Source organism: Falco rusticolus, chromosome 9 (genome assembly GCF_015220075.1).
Source record: "Falco rusticolus isolate bFalRus1 chromosome 9, bFalRus1.pri, whole genome shotgun sequence".
NCBI classification, from domain to species: Eukaryota; Metazoa; Chordata; class Aves; order Falconiformes; family Falconidae; genus Falco; species Falco rusticolus.
In genome coordinates, this window is record NC_051195.1 from 14,141,698 (window position 1) to 14,162,136 (window position 20,439).

The window sequence follows — 20,439 nt, forward strand, 5'->3', positions numbered from 1 at the left end:
CTCAGGAAAGTTACTTCTTAGTAACATTTTGATCAGTGCCCTAAAAAATGACACTTCTATCAGAGGTTCTCAGCTGTGGCAAAACACACATCTTCTGGGGCTACAAGTTTGTGCCAAAATTCCCTAATTTTACTGACAGAGTTTCAACAAAAACCTCTTGGGGGTTACTGGAATCTGCTCTAGTGCACTACAATGAAGAAATACAAATCATAATTATTATGTATCCCTTCTTTCCTAATGGAGTTAGTACTCAAATATTATGCTGTGGCTAAGCGCAGAACAGAGATGGGAAAGGAATAGAGAGGATTTATCTCACTTTCCAAAGCCCTGTTATAAGCTGCTTGGTGGACTTTTATAGTGATTTTAGTTTATCTGTTAGATGTAGCTAAGTCAAAGACAGAACTGTACTAAAGCACTACCTCCAGCTGTTTTCCAGCCTATACTTCTGCATATAACCATAAGCATTATAGGTCATTTCAGAATAAAACAGTATTTCAGAGAAAAGAAAATGTTTTGACTTTTTCCAAATGCAGTATTTTGATTTCTCTTGAATTTCAAAAGAATGTTTGGTTTAAAAGGAGAAAAGAAGCTACATTTTGGGACACAAACAAAAAGTTTTGGTTTGAATGACTTTCGTCAGTTGACCGAAAGTTTCTCATTATTTATAAAAAGCTTTTTTCAGAAAAGCTGTTCTTAAGAAAAGACTGTTTCAACTAAGTTGAAACTGTCTTTTATACATTTTTCTTAAAACTTTTCTGGCAAATAAAAAAATCCCATTATTAATTGATTAGTATTAATTCATAAGTATTTAAACACAGGAAATAATTATAGCAGCATATAACTTGCCCTGTGGGTAGGTGTATAAAGGATGTACATTAACATATACGTTCACATATAAAGAACAGATTTTTACATCAGTCACAAAAAGTGTGTTTTTATGAAAGGACAAAGCATTTTAATGTGCCACATAAGGAAAATATTTTCTTTTCCTGATCAAACACAACCCCCCTCTGTCTTCCTTAGCAAAATGTTTTCTGAACAGAAAGGTCGTCTTTAACTTCTGTGAAGGAAGAATCCTACTATTAAATTATACTAGGAATAAATCAAGTAGTTGAGATTTTTTTGCAGTTGTTCTTGAAATAGAAAAGAGTTTTGGAAAAAAAACAATATCCACCAACAAACCTTGTGAGTTTTCATATAAGAGATTTATTACTCATCAAAATTTTCTATATAGCAGTGTCCTGGATTGGAAGCATCAATACATTCAAATGGTGTATTAACCCATACAGTGTTTATTTTGTAGACATACAACATGAAAACAAGGATTGTGTTAAAGATATGTCACAAGTCATGGTCAAAGTTGTTTTCTTTCTCAAAGCTGTAGTACACAGGTTATGAAATCCTCAAATATCTACTCTCTTGCTGGCAAAAAGATACTGCAAGCAAGCTGTTAATGGTATGAGAAAAATTGCGCTGTCATATAGCATCTTTAATCCAGTTTTACAAGATGATATTTTCTTTTGAGGCTTACATGGCATTGTATTACCAGGTAGACTTTAAATGTTAATAACACCATTATCTTATGTATATGATTCACTTTTATTTGTTGTGTAATAGGATTTAAAAAAATAATATGCTTATCCAAATAGACCTTTGGAAGCATCTATTTTTGAAATCCTTCTGCCTTTTCAGAGATGGTCAAGGAAAGGCGGGAAACTGCAGAAAGGTTATAATGGGGAATGGAAGGATGTGGTGAACTTGAGGAACAAAAAATTTCACAATTCCTTTCATACTGCTTCTTGTGTTGCTTTTTTAAATGGAATTTTGATGTTGGACCCTCTTTTTAATAACACTGAAATCTTTGTTCCTTAGTTTCAGTTAATATATATTTTGCTTTATTTACAACAATTTTATATATTTCTTTTCCTCTAGACTGTTGCATTTTTATAGCTGTTTAATTTTATATTCTTAAGTGGATGTATTTTAAGTCAGCAAGTATAAAGCCTTTGAATTATGTGGCACTTTTAAATTCAAGTCAGTATTTAATAAGCAGTTTATGGTTTAAAATGTTTCTAATTCATGTTTTTAGATTATATGTATTTTTGCATTTTCTGCTGTACCAACACAAATACGTGAAATTGGAAATTTCAGTCAAAATGCAGATTCTAGTTCAGGAGAGTACCTAAGCATGTATTTAACTGAAAGTGAAGGGGGAGACATTTTCAGAAACAGGACTGGAAGATTACTAACTCAGAATTAATCATGATTAATTAAGAATTTTGCTGGATCAAGGGCCTGGCTGGCAATTCTAGTGTGGTTCAGGCAGGTGGAAACGCATTTCTTCTGTATGTTTTAGAGTGCAGACAGTCACAAGGAATGAGTTACACTGAGATTTCCGTTGTATGACTCATACCGCAGTTGTTTCTTGATAGTGCGATTCACACCCATGAAAACATTGTATAATGAAAAGCTGTCCACTTTGTGAAATTGTGAAGTGGGCAGCTTTTTTGTGTGTGAGGTTTTTTATTTATTTTTTTTTATTTATTTATTGTATCTTTGCTTCAACGACTAGCTCTCCATATTTGAAGATTACTCACCAGTTTTTCTGTTGTGCATCACAGAAATGGTCTTCAAGTTTTGTTGCTAATTTTAAGAGACCGTTTGGTCCCTTCATTCTATGTCCCTCTAGAATGTCTCTGGTGTTTGTCTTCTGCTTCCCTTCTGTTAACACTGCTCCCGTGGTCTTTACTGGGTCTGTAACCTAGGGGCTGGGATGCAAAGCCCAGAGGTCCTGCCATTAAAATTGGGAAAAGAGCCATAATGAAAAGATTTTTGGAGAACTATGCTTATTGCTTCTACTGCCACTAGAAAAGCTGGAAAGGAGATTGTCTCTGAGAGCAGCTTATTCCCTGCAAGTCCCTCTGTTGCCCCTCTTACAGTGACAATGCAAGGTGGATTTGATACAGGCAAAGCAGGCTTTGGCATCACTGCCTCTTTGCTGCTGTGGGCAATCTGGTGTTTTCCTCGTCAGTGCTGATGGACATGGCTGAGGATCTGAACTCCCTGCACTGTTCCACCAGTTACTTGCTGGACTGGTCATGGCTTGTAGATTTGCCAGTCTTGGTTAGAGCATCACAGAACTATAATGAGTAAGGACTGGGAAACAGTGAAAATCTATAGTACTGTGGCCTTCTCTAAGGTTATACTCTAGCTTTCTTCTGCAGTCAAAGGAATGACATCTTCAAAGAGTGATTCATTAGACATGTCTTGAATAGGGTAAATTACTATGGAGCTGTATAACTATTTCTATTGATTTGGCCTCCTAGGGAGCTGCTTGGATTAGGCACCTAATTTTACATATCTAAATTCAGTTGACTAAGTCTCTTAAATGTGCACAAGAAGGAAAGACTTTAATGTTTCCAATAATGGAAAAAAATTGTTGCTGAAAATAAGATTTTGCTCATTACCACGTTTGAAAATGTGGTATGAAATGAAAAAATGTAATTTCATGTGATGATGAAAAGTCATTAGGTGGTACTGAGTGCAGTACAGGTCTCTGAAAGGAACTGTGACTTAGCCACCCAATGACATGGGGTATTCAGGTTGACAGTAATGATCTGTTAATGACAATTGTTTGTAAAAAGCAAAGTATAGAAATCATAGTATCTTAGACACTAAACAGGACTGCATGAAATGCGTCAAAAAATAACTGTGCTTCAAGAAAATAGCCTTGGCTTTGAAAAGTTTTAATGTTATGAGTTATTAGTGATATTTTCCTGACTAAAGGAGTTTTATCATGTTATTTTCCTGAGCCTATTTTCACAAGTGAAATGAAGTCACATTTTGTCAAAATATTAAAGGCATAAAATATATTAATGTTTCTTCTTCCATTTTTACCCAAAAGAAAATTCTGTTCTGGGAGACACATTGTCTTAGAAGGATTTTTTTGCCAAAAGTCCTGCCAGAGAATTTCTTTGTTAATGATAAATAGAGAGATTTGGAGAAGAGCAAGATCTCACACTTAGAGGAACATTTTTATATAAAAATCTTAATATTATACTATGGAGAACCACTTTCTGCTCTAGTAAAATAATAATGCTCGCCTTTTATTCTTTATGGGATAATACTGATAATTTTAATTTTCTCATGTCAAACTCAAGATACTTTTCTCTTTTTGTTCCCTGTCCCTCTCTCTTTCCTCGGATAATGTGAGTGACATGCTGTTATATCTCTCAGCAGTTAGCACCTTTTTTTTTTTTTTTTTTTTAATCTCTCTATACAGTCTCTAAATGAGGTATGAGTCTTTGCTGCAGAAACAGCTTTTCAGTTTCGGTCTTGATTTTTTTTTTTTTTAATCTTTCCCTACACCTTCTTTAACAGGAAAGAAGAAGAAAGTCTTCTCTTGCCACAGCAATTAACAGAAAATAACAGAGCTCTAAAATGTTAAACAGGGCCTTTTACATACAACACTATTATACAGAAACAGAGTGTTGCTGTTCATTCCTGCCACTAATATAGGCTTCCAAATTTTGCCTTACAGTGTTTATATGTTTAGTTGCAAATTTGTTGTAGTGATGTAATGGAGTAAAAGAAAAGATCATGGATGTTCAAATAATAAAGAGGAACAGAAGAATCTTTAGAGAATACTGAAAAAATAAACAAATTACTTTATAATAGTAGAATGTAATTTGGAACATATTTTTCTCTCTTGAAGGCACAATGTTCACTGTAAATTCTGTCTGGCTCCCCACCAAAGCTTTCAGAGAGTAAGAAAATATGCAGAAACACATTAATAAATATATGTAAACAGATAATACCTATATTCATTTATAGTTTATACTGAGTAATCGAGCACTAAATTTTCCATCATCCTGCAATAGCAATAATAGCAAGCATACAGGTGGCAAATAGTAAATCTATTGTACGGTAAAAACACTCAAGCCCTATTCAAAAGGTGCTCAGCCACAGGTCATGGCCTCTGAGTGCTTACTTGAACAGAGAAATGGTAAATTATTTTTTTTTGTCCACTTCCAGATGATGTATCCAAACAGAAAAAATTTACATGTTATCAGCACTTTTATTTCATTTTTTTCAGATCTTTTCCAAATTATGCTTCTAGTGATCCTAATGAGTTCTGCCATTACATACTGCATCAAAACTTCCTGCCTATCCTGTCCCTTTTAGATATCAGACATAATCTTTGTGTACATACTTAATTGTGGGATACTCAATTTTTCTGTAAAGTACATTGACAAGTGCTGGAGGGAATGTGAGCTTTGCATCAGCTCTGGAGTCAGTCAAGTGTGAATTGGCTAGGGGTACATGCTGCCAAGTCTGCAGGGGAACACAAAAGGTCTGTTTTCATTTCCTGCCATGAGTAAATTCTCAGGAAATCTGTGCATTCCTATTGGCAAAGAACAAATTGTTCAGGTTGTATTTCTATATCTATCAGTCTACCTCCAAAAGATTTTTCAGGTTTTCTTGATTTTTCTGTGAAGCCTTTCTTTTTCAGTAATCGTTATGAGCAACCTTTTCAGGACAATAATATTTTAGCACTGGATTGGAGTACATACAATTTGAACGTGTTGGATTTTTGAAAGATCCTATATTACATGTATCAGCTTTCTTCCTTCTGAAAATCTCTTTGCACATATGCAGCATTTAATTAATGCTTTTAAAGGAGCTACTACTGGAACATCCAGACCAAAAAGCACCCAAATCCCACTGAAAAAAAGGCTGCAAATTAATTTCTGAATACAGACTTTGTAGCTGAGGAAGCTCACAAGAAGAGTTCATTCTGAAAGTCTGCTCTGTAATTTATCCTTCTTTCAAAATGAAGTATAACAGCTGGGTAAATGCTGGAAATTTTGGAAGGGAGAAGGAGGTGGTAAAGAAACAACACTTCCAGCCCTTAATGGTCTTTTTCACCTGTTGTTACTGACTGACTCAAATGTGATGGGTTGAGTTGGTTGCTTTGTTAAAAGCAAGATATTGTATGAAACGTAATGGATTTGACCCAGCTGTTATTAGGAATGTGTTTTAGGTGCAGGATGGAAGTTCTAAGCTGAGAAAGGTAGAGCAACCATCAGGTCAAAGCTGGTGGTTCTCAGAGCTGTGGTGAGAGATGGAGTTGTCTTTCTGTTGGTTATTCTGAGGTGCTGGAGATCTGTCCTCGGTAAGAACAATTTAAAGAAGTTTCATTTTCTTTCAATGTGAAATGGAAACAAATTCTGAAACCTATTTTTTTGAGTTGTTTTATACCAATAGTACCAGTATTTTGATAGTTTCCATCCATAGTTTGTGCCTAGGTTGTCTTGACTGGTTTGGAAGCATTTACACATGGCCTCTGTGTGTCCAGCGTTGTAGGCTTCAGAGGCAGACCTTATCTATGCTTCCCACTTAGAAGTTCATACCCTGACACTCACTTTCCTTACGCAGGATCTGAAGTGAACATCAGCTTCCCTGCATAGTTAAGTCTTTGTCTCAAGGTCCAGACTCACTGGTCTTCAGGAAATACCTCTTGAATTTTGCAAGAAAATGTAAACCAGTAATCCTCCAAAACTGTAAACTGTTTTCTAAATACATTATGCTCTACCCATTAGAAATCATATGCAACTGCCTGCAGGTGATCTTGTGTCCACAAGTAGTGGAACTTCCTACACTTTTTGTGATTTGGGATCTTCTTTTTTTCAGTCCAGCCTAGCTTTTTGTGGCACTGACCACAATGAGCATGCTGCTCAGAGAGGATCTCGATTCTTCTATGGTATTCCAGTCTTCTGTGTCTTGTGACTCTTCTGACATACCTTCATATGCTATAAAATGATGAGTTTCTGTTGGTGGTGGATGATTCCCATGTTGTGTTGTGGTACAATTATATGGAGAATTTATAAGGCAAATCATGACAGGAGTTAAAAATATATAACTTTTATACATACAAATTTCCAGACTGCTTCAGTTGCTACAGCAAGAGATTTTTTTAAGTGGTGTGTTTAATCTGAGGTTTCTGTATTTACATTTAAAATGAGAACTTGGTACCCCAAATATGCATCTCTATCTTGTGTACTTTTCTGGGTTTTGCTCTGATAGTTTCTGAACCTTTAGAAACAAAATTTAGACACACAACAGCTTTATAATCTAAGGAAGCATTAATATCCTCATTTAGTCTGGGTAACCAGGTATTTGGATATTGAATCACCTGCTCAAGGTTAAAAATGAAATCTGGGAAGGTCAAGGAGTTTAAAATAGTATGTATTAATCTCAGGACAGTTGTTTATTTTTATAAAGATATGTTTTGCTTAAATGGACAAACATTCACAGTTAAAATACTTCAAGTTACTGCTTACTGCCTTTATAGTCCTGATTTATTTATTTTTTTTAGAAGAGGTAGATTAATTCTGTCACACTGTATGTACAAGGTAAATCAGAGAGTACTAGCTAGATATCATTTTTTTCTGATGAATGCACTGTGCTTTGGAGTGAAGCTTCAATTTGCAATTAGTGTTTTTAAGCATGTTTTTGAATTGCAAATTTACTTTTTCTCAGAAGCGTAATAGTCCAACTGAATTCCCTCCCTATAAACTGCAGTTTTCATGTGCCTCCTGGGGTGTCAGACACATGGATTGATCTGGTGGGCAAAACCTGTGTTTTTTCTAAGTACAAATGGCAAGAAGTATCTTAGCAAACGCTGCTTTAAGAGTATGCTGCAACTGGTGTGAACCCAGTAACGCCCTTATGCTAGACAAGCAAATGCAAAGGGTTGCGTGGGTTGAAGTATTTCTTAACTACCTCTGAGTTTGCCTCAGTACTTTATAATTTCATAACATGTAATATGAAAAGGTACCAAAAGATAATCTAGCCCTCTTGGTTATCGCAGGCTGTCTAATTTATTCCATACTTCTTATCAAAATTAGCATAATGATAGGGCAGGGGGAGTTAACCATTCACTAATCCATCCATTGTTTGTTCTCTTAAATCCGTATAAAATCTCTATTAAAAGATCAAACATTGTATAGCACTAAAGTTGAAATAGTTACTAAGTTGAATTACTTGAAGAATTCGTATCAGTAATTTTTTTTTTCTGAATCTTACCAGTAAGCTTGTTAAAGAAAAAACAAACACCCATACCAAAAAGCCCCCAAATATAGATATTCTTAAATACCTAAGTATTGGTTGACCAGTCATGAATAAATTATTTATTACCTGAGATGAACATCAGGACCCATGGTATATAACTCTCTACATCACCCCTTAATCTTTTTATGTTTTAGAGCTAGTAACACTTTGGATTTTCCTGGCCTCTTTGAATTTTGTTGAAAATTAAAATTACTGGTTCGAACTATCTAGCAGATAACTCCTTTCAGATTCTGTTCTTTCTTTTGTTATTTATTCATAATACTTAAATATTTTGCATTATATATAATTTCTGAGCTGCTGTCACCTAGTAGATGAATTTTTACCTATTAGGATTCCTGAGCAAAGATTGCTTTGAACGTGTTGCCAAACCAACGAGTCCTGTCTGGTTTTAGTGGGGTAATATATATATACCATATTTCAGTCATAAAAGATTTAGATGCACTGCCAGAAAAGAAATGAAATTGCAGTTTTGAAAAACAGTGTTAAAAATTGGTCCAGATGTTTGCTAAGAATGGACAACAAATTAGTTCCCAACCTCAGTAATTGTAAAGGCAAGACTTATGCAGTGGTAAGTAGGCCTTAGCTGGAGATAACCTGAAACTCTGGGCAGAACTAGAAAGGCTTTACTTGAAGCAGAACTGTCACCACAACCTCTTACTTCCACCTTAGGTTTTTTAAAGGAAAAAGATTTATCCTGTTCTCCCAACCACTCCCTGGGAGGAGGGAAAAGCAAAACAGAAAGAGGAAGAGCTGCAGCATGTCACAATGCACCAGAAACCTCGGATTGTCTTAATTTGGTTTTGGGGAGAAGGTGATGAGAAATGTCAAAGGATATTCTCAGTTTGCTGCTTGAATATCACTACCATATCCGTGCAATGAGAGTATGTGAGTACACGAACACTTGTATGGTGGCTTTTGTCCTTCTGTAGCACCCAGGCATATTGGAGGATGATTGCTGCATTGGAAACTATTCTTTCCCCCAAGGGATCTAAGGCGGCTTCATAATTTAGTGTAAAAATATGGAATGTGTGAGGGAGAATAAAACAAATATTAGGTCTAGTTAGAAAATAATTAGACACGTTTAATGCTTCAAATAAAGAATCTTATTTTGGGGAAAAAAACCTCACAAAACAAATGAAAACCCAGTCACAACTATTATGACCCTTGCACACCTGACTCTCTAATTCCTCTCCTTGCTTTTTCAGGGTAGAGGAAAGTGATATTTTTCCTACATGAAAGGACATACATGAATGCAGGGGATCTGAGTTACAGTTTCAACCTTTTATAGAATTTTGTAGAGAAACAATATATTTGGAAAAATATGTGTATTTTACCATTTAATATAAAACCGTATTTATTTCAATTCTAATGTGCCCTGTTACATACATTTGCAAAGGACAAGTAAGCAAAATAAATGTCAACGTCCCTTTTACTGTTTTTCTGCTGGCAGTTTGTCATGGGTATCATGATAGAAGTGTTAGAAGGGATTAGACGAATGATGAGAACTTGGTTTTACCTTTACAAAATATATGTATGTCATACATTTATATGCAAATAAGAAATTTCTGCTGTGTGACAAAAAGAAAAAATTGTATTGGCGCTTTCTGTTTCAAAGAGGTGTTTGACAGTTTATCATATTTACTGCAGTATATTGTTTCAGCAAATACCATACCTGCTTAAAAAGGTATAAAGTCCTTTCAAATGTCTTTACAATGCTTGTGGTCAGCCTTGCATGAAAAGGCCATTTGTTCTTCCCATATTAAAGCCTGTGCTTTCATGTAGTTCTGAGAATTTCCTATTACTGTAAATTAATTTCACTTCATTAAGTGGTTGGGTCACAGGCAAAGGAATAATAGCAGTCAGAGATACAGGAGATTACTGGTTTGAATAATCATAAATTGGCACCCACCCGCATCCTCTCTAACACTGGGAGGAAGCTTCTGACTGCCAAAGCCATTTCATTAATAAAAAAAAAAAAAAAAAAAGCAGCTTATGAATGTGAACTTTAAAGTTAGACATGATAAAATTAATATCTACATGAACAGTATTTTACAGAGTGGAACAATGGATTCTAGTCCCTATAGAAGACAGTGACACAATGGTAAAGATTCACTTTTCTGTGTTATGTTGCTGTTACTTCAGTTCACTTGTGATTATTCAAGTAATCCACTCAGCAGTTGTACATGATGCATATAGGACTCAGTTGTGAAGAGATGACTCCAGAGCACGGAGAGTTTATTATTTAGATAATAATTTGTCCTCTCATTTAAATTATTATTTCTTCTGCCAAAGTATTCATTAAAGCTGTTGCAGTAGTTTTATCCCAGAGGAAAAAATGATAAGGTCTAATGAAAATGTTTTAATGAAAACAGTTAAGTGGTGTTTATTTCACATTCTGTCTTCTAAGTCTGGCCCAATGCTTATTGAAAACAACTGAAGAGAGTCCTACTAATTTCAGTAGATTTCTGATCAAAGCGCTAACCTCTAAAGAAAGCTGAAGGGAGTCATTTATCCAGGATCCACCTCCCCTTACACTGAATAGAAAGAACGAAGTAACATAAAAGGCCCTGAAAAGCATCCTCAGTGCAGGTGTTTCAAAGGGCTGTAAAACTACCCTTTTAAGGAGCAAACTGGAAACTGGATGGTCAGAGAAACCGCGTATAGGGTAATGCAGCTGCAGGGAGCTGCAAACAAATTAGCCGTGTCCCCAGAGCGATTTGAATCGTCATGGATAGTCCTCCAGCATTTTCTCTGAAACCTAGCACAGGGCACGACAGTGGTGTGGAGGGGCATTCCTGCTGCTCTCCTCTTAGTCACCCCCACTGCCACCTCTGTTTAAACAAGGGTGAACCTTTCATTTTTTGCTTTCTGCACACAAGGCCGTTCCTGATACCGAGTGTCTCCTCAGCTTGGAGGTGTACGTGGCACAGAGAATTTCAGAGTCACAGGCCTGGCTGGGAGAGGCAGGCAAAGCATATTTCAATGACCAGTCTTCTGGAAGGCCTTTGGTGGCAGCAACACATGGTCAGCTCTGTCAGAAGGTGCAGGCTGGGGAAAAGCTGCCCAGGCTTACCTTGGTCTGAAAATACTGCATGGTATTATTAACTGTGTGCCTTTGATACATTCAGATGGAAGGAAAGAGTGGTGGTGCTTCATTCTGAATTTCTCCTTGTGCCCATGCTTGTCGTTAGGTTAGTCAATGAGAAAAGCTTGTTGTGAAGATTGATCAGTAATTTATCATTGTTTCTATCTTGTCCATACCATATATGATATGTATCGTGTAACTAAGGGTGGCATAATTACTTAGATAAAGGATAATTCTGCAAACATTTACATATTTAAATTTAAAAGGGGAGTTTGTATGAGCCCAGTTAGTCATACATTTTAAATCCTATTTATTTAAAAAGTATGGTACCAAAAATACACACCCATTTTTGAATTGCTGTCACTTTACTTAAAACATGGAAAGAAATTTTATTTTTGCATCAGACAGATGTTTCTAACTTCTTTTTTTCAAAGGCTTCTTATTTTCTGTGATAATGGTTCAAAAAGTTACAAAAACGGGACACCTCAGTTTATTTCAGTTATTACCACAATTACTTAACTGAGACAGGTTTTGAGCCTTCTGTGGCCATAGGATGAAATAGCAAAGCTTAAGATTGTATACACTGGTTTTTCAAGCTGCACAGCTATGTAGCTTAAGAGCAGGACTTGAGAAGCTATCAGTATATTGAACAATTAATCATCAGTTATTAAATGAATGAGAAAGTTCAAGTTTGGTAAATTAATAATGCTCGGTAGTCACAGAGAAGAATTCAGGCCCTTGTAATGCCTGGGAAGGCTGTATGTTATTCTAGCTGGTTTTAAATTACATGAATAAAACCATCTAAAATCCATGCTGGAATTATGCTTTTTAGTTGCTCCTAATCCATCATGGGTTGTACTAGTGGAGTTTCAAATGAGAACAGCATAAGAATGCCAGACAGTTGGTTTGGTTGTTTTTTGTTATTATTTTGTTATTAAAGCAAGTATAATTGATGGCACTTGGCTTGGATGGCAGCTGTACCCTGGGGTGGAGGTTATGTGGAAGGGTATGAATGCACATATGTATAGCTTTTAGACAAATAAGACCATGTATCTCTAGTTACGCAAAATGAGAATTGCGAATTGTGTTGACTAAATAGTCCTGTTCATTGAGGCCAAGAAAAAATGTCCTCCCTGTTTTACAACTAGATGGGCAGATGGGGTAGAAAATACTTTTGCTTGGCTTTTTAAAGCTGGTGAAGACTTGTTTTGCATGCTTATTTCTCACAGCACCGTTTTGGGTGCACAAGGTCACCCCCTTGAAAAACAGAGAGGGTGAGAGCTGGGGAATCTTGTCATTGGCTCCATTGCAAGTACAGAGGCAGAGCTCTCTGAGCAAGGAGTCTCAAGTATGAAGAGATGTTGGCGTAACCAAAACTGAGTAAAAAAGCTTGGGTAGGAAATTAAAGTATTTTTTAATATATCTAATTAAGTCTAATATACGTTACTTGGCCAACACCCAGAAAACAAGAGTGACATGTGGCTCAAAATACCAGGTTTTGTCTTTTGTGTTGAAAATAGCAGGACAATCAATGGTGTAGGAGTTTTGCGCAGCTGCTGTAGACTCTTCAATCTATCTGGGGAGGCAAGAGGAAAAAGGTGGTATAGAGACAGAGGAAGAATTCTATGTTTGTAGAGTTTTGTCTGCAGATGGGGACAAACAGCTCCATCTGTCTTCAGGTTTGGAACGGCGGAAGTGGCTGGTGAGGCTTTCAGAATAAAGACAGGTTGGGTACATGTAATTAATTTGGGAAATAAATCTTTCTCTGAAATAGGGAGTATGAAGTAGCTAAGGGAACGCAAAATGATAGCATAGGAGTGTGCTGCAGTCTTCTCACTTGACTGATACTTTTTTCTGTTTCAGCTGTGCGGCACAGATAGGTGAGTTATGTCTTGTGTTTGTTGAAAGGGGCAGGAAGAAGTCAGCTGACAGGGAGACAGCCAAGACACAGACTTTAGAGAGAATTGCTGAACAGACTTAATGAAAAGAAACAGGGAACAATGGGAGGTTAGGGAGGGTGATGTTTGAGCATGGTACATAGGCTGTGGTGAGAGGCAATTAGCACAGAGCTCAGCCATGAGGTATCTCATCTGACACAGCTAAATGGTGAAACGTGCTCTCGAAGGCAAGGCAATGGCAAATCTAGCGGGGGAAATGGCTTCTGTCATATATCCCAGCAGTGTTGCCCTGGCTGGGAAAGGCACCTTTCTCCCAGAAGGCAACAAATGATGACAGAAAATGTGTGTATTTGAACTGTTCCAGGAGGACCTCCCTCCTCTGTTTTCTTATTGCTAAAGCCACAGAAAGGAGTGAGTACATGACAGAGACAGAAGAGAAACAACTGTGTGGTCTAATGATTTATATTGATATCCAGGTAGGTGTGTAATGTGACCAATAAATCCTGCTTCCATATAGCCAAACTTAAAAATCAATGGCCAAAACATATGCAAACAATTTTTGTTAGTGTAGCTACTAATGAAATTCTGCTGTTCTATATGATGCAGGTCCTTGAATAGTTGCAACAGTGGTTTGCCTGCTTGTGTCAGTCTTAGATTTACAGCATTTTGTACATGTGTATGTGTGTGTGTATCTGTCTAAATGTACATATATAATATGGAGTTAGTTATTCCTGGACATCAAACTTGAGAAGATTTGCTGATATTTATTCAGGAATTTTATGACAAATCTGGGAGCCAATTTTTCTGAGTTCCCAATTCAGTTTGGTGAGGACAAACTTTGTTTAAAATACTCTTTAAGCTTAGGGCTGGATGATTTCGGCCTTACTACTGGACTGGTTTTCTTCCCTCCATTTTCCTCTTTCTGCTTATGTGCCTGTCCTCAAGACATCTGTGTGGGTATATGTATATGCAGGAGTATGTCCACACGAATGCGCACATAAACAAACACGTGTGTATCTACCCAGGGAAGGGCAGGGTGGCTCTGTGTTGTGGCTGTACAGTTCTGGGTATGAGCTTCAGATTCATGAAGGAAAAATACTTCTGCCACCTTCTGGCATTCAACCGAAAACAATCAAAACACAGGCTTAAGAGTAGCTGCAGGCATGACACAATAGGATATAATTTGCAAGTGCAAACTCACAGTGATGCTGTTGTAAGTTAAGGTTTTGTTTTCAGTTTGAATGCTGTAATAGAGACATAAAAGGCACAGGTTTATGTGCATAGCCAAGAGTGCACAACTTTAAAGTACTCTTTCAAGCGGAGATGCCAAATGGAACCATGGTAGGAATGGTTTCTGGTGAGGGCCTCTGGGACACTGATAGAGTAACTCCAAGTGTGTGTCGTCTTTATGCTCTTCTGGAGCAGAAAGCAGCAGGTTCAGCACATGCTTTGCTGTGATAAACCCATCTGATGCTACTGAAGGCAAGAAAGGATCCAGATTTTTAAAGCAGGGATTACTGTTGAAGCTTTGAACAAGGACGAGTGACTTGAGCTCCTTTTTGTGTCATGTATTGTGTGTGATGTTTATCATGCACTTGGTCTCTGTGCCTTTATTTCCAGCTACAAAAAAAGGTCTAATAGTGCTATGTTATTATTATCTTTTTCCTCTGTTGTATTGAATTATTTTTTTTAATATCATTTTGGGCTTACCAGTTCAGACTGATACCAGCCTGATATGAACACCATGCACAGTAAGTGGAGTGTGGGCTTTTCCCCTCCCCAGAATTCTTTCATACCTACTTTCATCAAGAAAGTAAGGCATAAGATTTCTTTGCTTATGTTTGATGGGTAATTCTTTGTAATAGATAGTCTTTTGTAAGGACCTATTGACTGAGTTACTTTAATAAATCAGACAGACTAACCGGCTCTTAATATAATCTTCTAAATCTATCATTTTTGTAGGCTTTGAAGCAGTATTTCACAAACAGAAGACTCCTGAGCATGAAATCTCATCCCCCTTGACTTGAATGGAGCTATTATTAATCCCATATTACGTTATTAATTCTCAAATCATTTAGTTTTCATGGAATACCATTTTTTTTTTAATCTAAGTTCTTCAGAGCTGAAGTAAACCGTTGCCTTTTCTTAGCCCTAAATTTAGAATATAGTAATTCAACTACCTAAACAGACTTTGAAAAATTACTCCTTTTTTTGGACAGTCAAGCTTTAGTAAATAATAAAGATTATGGTAGACATTCCTTATCACAATGGTAAAGGATTACTGCTTTTGTACTTCTTGCTTTAAAAAAAAAAAAATTAGAACACCTTAATCTTTTAAAAACAATTTGGGTTTGGAAAAACAAATTGCATTAAAACTGACAAGATGCTTGCCAAGTTCCAGGAGATGCAATTTGGAATGTCTGAGATATTAAATGCTGAATGCCTGAGTTCCTAATAGAAGCAGGGACTCAATATTAACTCTTTAAGCTCTGCTGTAGTCTATAATGTAGAAGGTGCATATTTTTGTTTCTTTCTTATAAAACCCAGAAGGCTGCTGCTGGGTTTCTGTACTGTCTCAGCGGTATCAGATGAGAAATGAACTCCTGGCTTACTTGCTCCTGTCTCCTGAGAACAGAGGCCACCATAAACACATAAGTATATGTTCTATAATCACTTGATATATTCTGTAATTATATATAAAAATATATATCTTAATATATTCTGTGATCACATAAACTGATCATGCACTGTCTTGATATTGAAATAAATATTTTGGCCTGTCACTACTGTTGTGAGATGGATTCAGAATCTCACTGTAACACTTCAAAACCTTTGTATTCTCAGCCAGAATATATCCATGATCCTACTTGTCTTTGTTGCTAGCATGGCTGCATGAGTTTAGCACTTGGGATGCTTTGAGATTTATCCTCCTGAGGTATTTAAAATAGTACTTGAAATACAGCAAGAATATTGTTGATTGGCTCTGCTCCTGAACTATCTGAACTTAAACTCTATTCTCAACCTGCCGTTGAGTGCAAGAGTATCTCTCTGTTGGTATTCATACTTTCTTACGCTATTGATAACATTTCAGCTGATATAACTTAGGGTCTAATTGTTCTTGCACAAATTGCTAGATCAAAGACAATAAACCTCTAAGAAACCTCTGGTGTTTTTCAAACCAATGAAGATTCAAATAATAGCAATTTTTCTTTGTTGTTGGTCCCTGAGTACATGACCTTATTTTTCATAGTAGCGAATTTCACCATAATTATGTTATCTGGTTTCAGAAGTCATCATATTTTAAATGCTCTCTAAATATCTCTGTATTTATCATACTTCCTAGTTTTCCATTATAGTTAATTCCTTTAATTGTATTTGTCAGGATCATTAGTGATAATATTAAATAACCAGCTAAAGCTCTCAGGTTCAAAAGGAGTGACTGCTGAGAAAATAGGGTAACTGAAAAGCTCAAAGTCTAAGGATGACAGAGGAAATTTGGAATTTCTTTAAGGTCTTCTATCATGAAGCTAGGAACCTTGTCTGTACTTAGCTTCGTTTAACTCACAATTGCACTATCCAACAAGATCAAATATATAACAACTTTTTCCTCTGGATTTAAGATTTTAAAATTTATTAAATGCATACCACTCCTGTAGAACTTTTTAATAGGTAAGTGTTATTCTTCTGTATTTATCTTTGACTGCAGGGCCACTGTCCCAGGAAGTCTTTCTTTCCTTTACTATACTCCCCCTATACTGCACAGAATTAGTCTGTTTTGCCATGATGTCCCTGTAAATTTCTTCATTGTCTGTTGTCTTGCTATAAATATCGTTCCACTTCTGACTCTAATGTCATAACATTTCTATTCTTCTCATTGCTGTTTTTATATCTTGCACTTCCTTCACTGTTTGGACATGGCTGTTAGTATATCCTCATTAACAGATATTTAGTCTCACAAAATAAAAGTGGTTTTAGAGACTGAGCCCTGTGTGCTTTTTTTTCTTCTAGTAGTTTCAGACTTAGTCCTCAAGGCCAGCACTGAAAGTCTTATCTGAAAGAATCACCTGAAAAATGGTTCATTTTAATGAGAATACTTTTCAGTGGTTACATTTACTGTTTCCTTTTTACAAGTCTGTTCTTCATTAGTGCATCCTACTTTAATTTGCGCTGTGCATCTATCTCACCTATCTATAAATACTCCTTTATCCAGCAGCAAATTTACAATGACACCCAGCCTAAGTGAAGAAAGATTTTTTTTTTTCTTGTTTCTTTTCTGTATCAAAGCTATGCTTCTTGTCCTAACTTGCTGACCTCTTCCGTCTGTGCTCTCCGATGACAGGCCAGTCAATTTGTCCCTCATGCAATTCAACAGTTCCTGGGATTGTGTGAATCTCCAATCTTCTCAATTTTATTTTTCCTTCATATGGCTTGTGATTACTTCCTACCTCCCCTGTTCCCTCTCCCCTCTCCTTCATTTATGTTTTTTAATCTTCTCTGTGTTGTCCTCAACACTCATAGGTCTCAGCCCTTAGATTTTGTTTTCCTCTGTGCTTGTAGGTTTCACTGGGTATCTTTTTAAGCATGTCTGTTTGGTCTGTGCAGCATTTCTGTTTCTCTGTGCAGCTGTCTTGCCCTGTTACCAGTTTTTTTTCTTGCCAGATTTGGTCACTCCTCTGTCTTGTCTTTTTCCCCACATACTCCAGGACTTTACAACTCACATCATGTCAAATTGATATTTTCTCTTCTTTCCTGTTTGTTCTCTTAAAAAAATATCTGAATCTCTTCCATGTCTCCAGATGCAGCTCTAGTCCTTAGTTCTTCTCTTCCACACTTTCTATCAGGTGATAGCATTATCTTCATATCAGGTGACCACTTAAGGGTGTGTCTTTATTAAGTTTTATCAGCTAGTCACTTTTTTTTTTGAGCCTGTAAAAACAGATGTAACACTGTTATAAAAATACAGTCCAGTCCATTGTCATGTTTTTTTTTCTCCTCTCTTTATCGTTAAAGTCTCTCAGACTTCCCATCTTGACACCACCTACTTTTGACTTTCTAAGACACTGTCTTTTAAAAATTTTCCCCAGGTAAAATCTTTTTTTTTTTTTTTTTCCTTTAAGTTTTGCACTTAGACTACTCATCAGCCATAGCCAAAGATACCTGTAATATACTCTCAAATACATGGCCTTTGTCTTAATCAAAAGTTCAGTGTCCCTAAGTAGTTTCTGTGAACTGGGAAATTTTGCCACACTCTGGACTATGAAAAAAAACCAACCCTGTTGTCAACTAATAGACTTGGTTCCTGTTTCCATCACCCACTGATTTTCCCTTAAGGGGGATGACTTTCCTGCCAAATCCCCTGTTCAGCTCTATTTGTTGTATAGTTACACATGTTGCTTCCAATTTAATTTCAGAAAAAGAAATTAACATTTGTTGGATGCTTTCATGTATTAGCCTGAAATCTGAATCCATTTTCATTGGCTATACCTTGAAACATTTTTTTTTTTTCCTAGTCATAGTTTGTCACACACACAATTGTTAAATTAAAAACTGTGTTCACCCCATAATGTTTGGGGACTGTTGGTTTGGATTTTTTTCCCCTCAGCTTGTTGTAAGAGGCTTACAACAGAGACTCATGGTCCTCTGTATAAATCATTCTACGTAAATTATTTACCATATAGTGTACTTTATTTTTTGTCAGTGAGGTGTAGGCTATGTTAATGAGATGTGATGGAAGTTTCCCTTGTGAATCCTTTCATACCTGCATGGATGAAATTATAGAAATCAGTGCTAAGGAGAGCATATTATCAGTCAAATAGGTTCAGATTTTAAAATTAAACCCCTATTAGTTTCACTTTTTTTCCCCTCTACATTTGTATGGAAGCTCAGGTACATGGAAATTCTAACAAAAATCTGTGTTTGTCTAAATTCTACCTCAGAAACAATGGAAAGAAGGTTGCAGTAAAAATGCTAAAAATTATTTGGTTTCAAGAACAGAATCAAGGCATAATCTGTAATGAATGCTGGTTTCCCTGGAGTCAGAAGATAAGCTGTTGCTCCCGACAGTCAAAAACCCATTTGCCTATAACTTTGGAAATGCTGTATGGGCTTGTGTTAGTTAGATGAAGCGGAAATTGTTTTTAAGAATGAAATACATATTTTTAAATTAATAACTTCGCTACACTCTTCTGAATAACTGTAAGCATGTTTTCCAGTGAAATCTGCTCATGCCCCATTACTGTAATATATATTTTTAATATCATTCTTGCTGCCAAAATTAAAGCTGAGAAAGACTGGCAATAATGAGATAACCATGGGGGCTCCAGTGCAGCTCTGCAAGCTTTGAGAAAGTGCGGGTGCAGGACATCGTGGGTTTTGACCCAAATGGTAAATATTTGAACACCTGCTTGGAAGAAAAATCTGTGAATAAAAAGTAAACTTCCTTGTGCCTGCTTCCCATCGGTGTGTGCTGCATGCGTGCACTGTCCGAGGGGAGTGCTGCCTCTGCTTACCTTTGTTTTTAGCCTGTAAGGCTTTGCATAAAGTCATTAAGACTGTGGACATATGAAGGGAGAGTTAGTCCTTCCATTATAACCATTACTACTCCCCAAGGGTTTCTTTTCACCCTAGAGCAGCCTGAAGGAATTATCACGTACACAGAAGCCAAGTATCCTCATGCTGTGTGAAGGAAAGCAAATATTCTTTTCTCTTGGCAAAGCTGATCAGGAAAAGTCTTCTGGCTTGAGATGGTTAAGGTGATTTTTAAGGTATTCTTTAGTGCTCACATGGCCTTTGGCACAATTTGTGCATGCAAAATGCACTATGACTGACAAGAAGGTCCTCAGACCTGTAAGAATTTTGCTTTAGTTATGTATTTATTTTGCAATTTAGAATTAGACTGCTGTAGGCAGAAAACAACTGGTTTGAACTTGATTATGTTTGAGGCTGAGGCAGGACTAGTGCCATCTTCTTTCCTTTAAAACCTGACAGGATTTTTAAGGAATTTGAGAGAAGAGATTGCATGTATGCGAACAGATGAAAAGATGGATAGTGGACAGGGTAACCTTTGATGTCAATGTACCTTTCCAAGTTCACAGAATTTTAAACCCCATTACCTAGGTAAATAACGACTTTGCAGTGTGATTGGCAACTTTGTGCCAGAGGCAATAAATCAGCATTAAAACCGTAAATTTATGAAAATGAAAGTTGAATCTTCACGCTATAGCTGGTTCTTTCAGTTCAGAGTTTATGTGATACAGGATTCTGGGAGCTTCAACTATCATGCTGTCGATACAAAGCATACTTCTTTTAAAAGAGGAAATTAGG

General features: G+C 36.5%; 1 protein-coding gene across 1 annotated transcript in view; it reads left to right on the forward strand.

Moving 5' to 3' along the window:
- GRID1 (glutamate ionotropic receptor delta type subunit 1) overlaps positions 1 to 20,439 on the forward strand; it is a 544,725-nt gene that overhangs the window by 387,212 nt on the left and 137,074 nt on the right. The window lies entirely within an intron of this gene.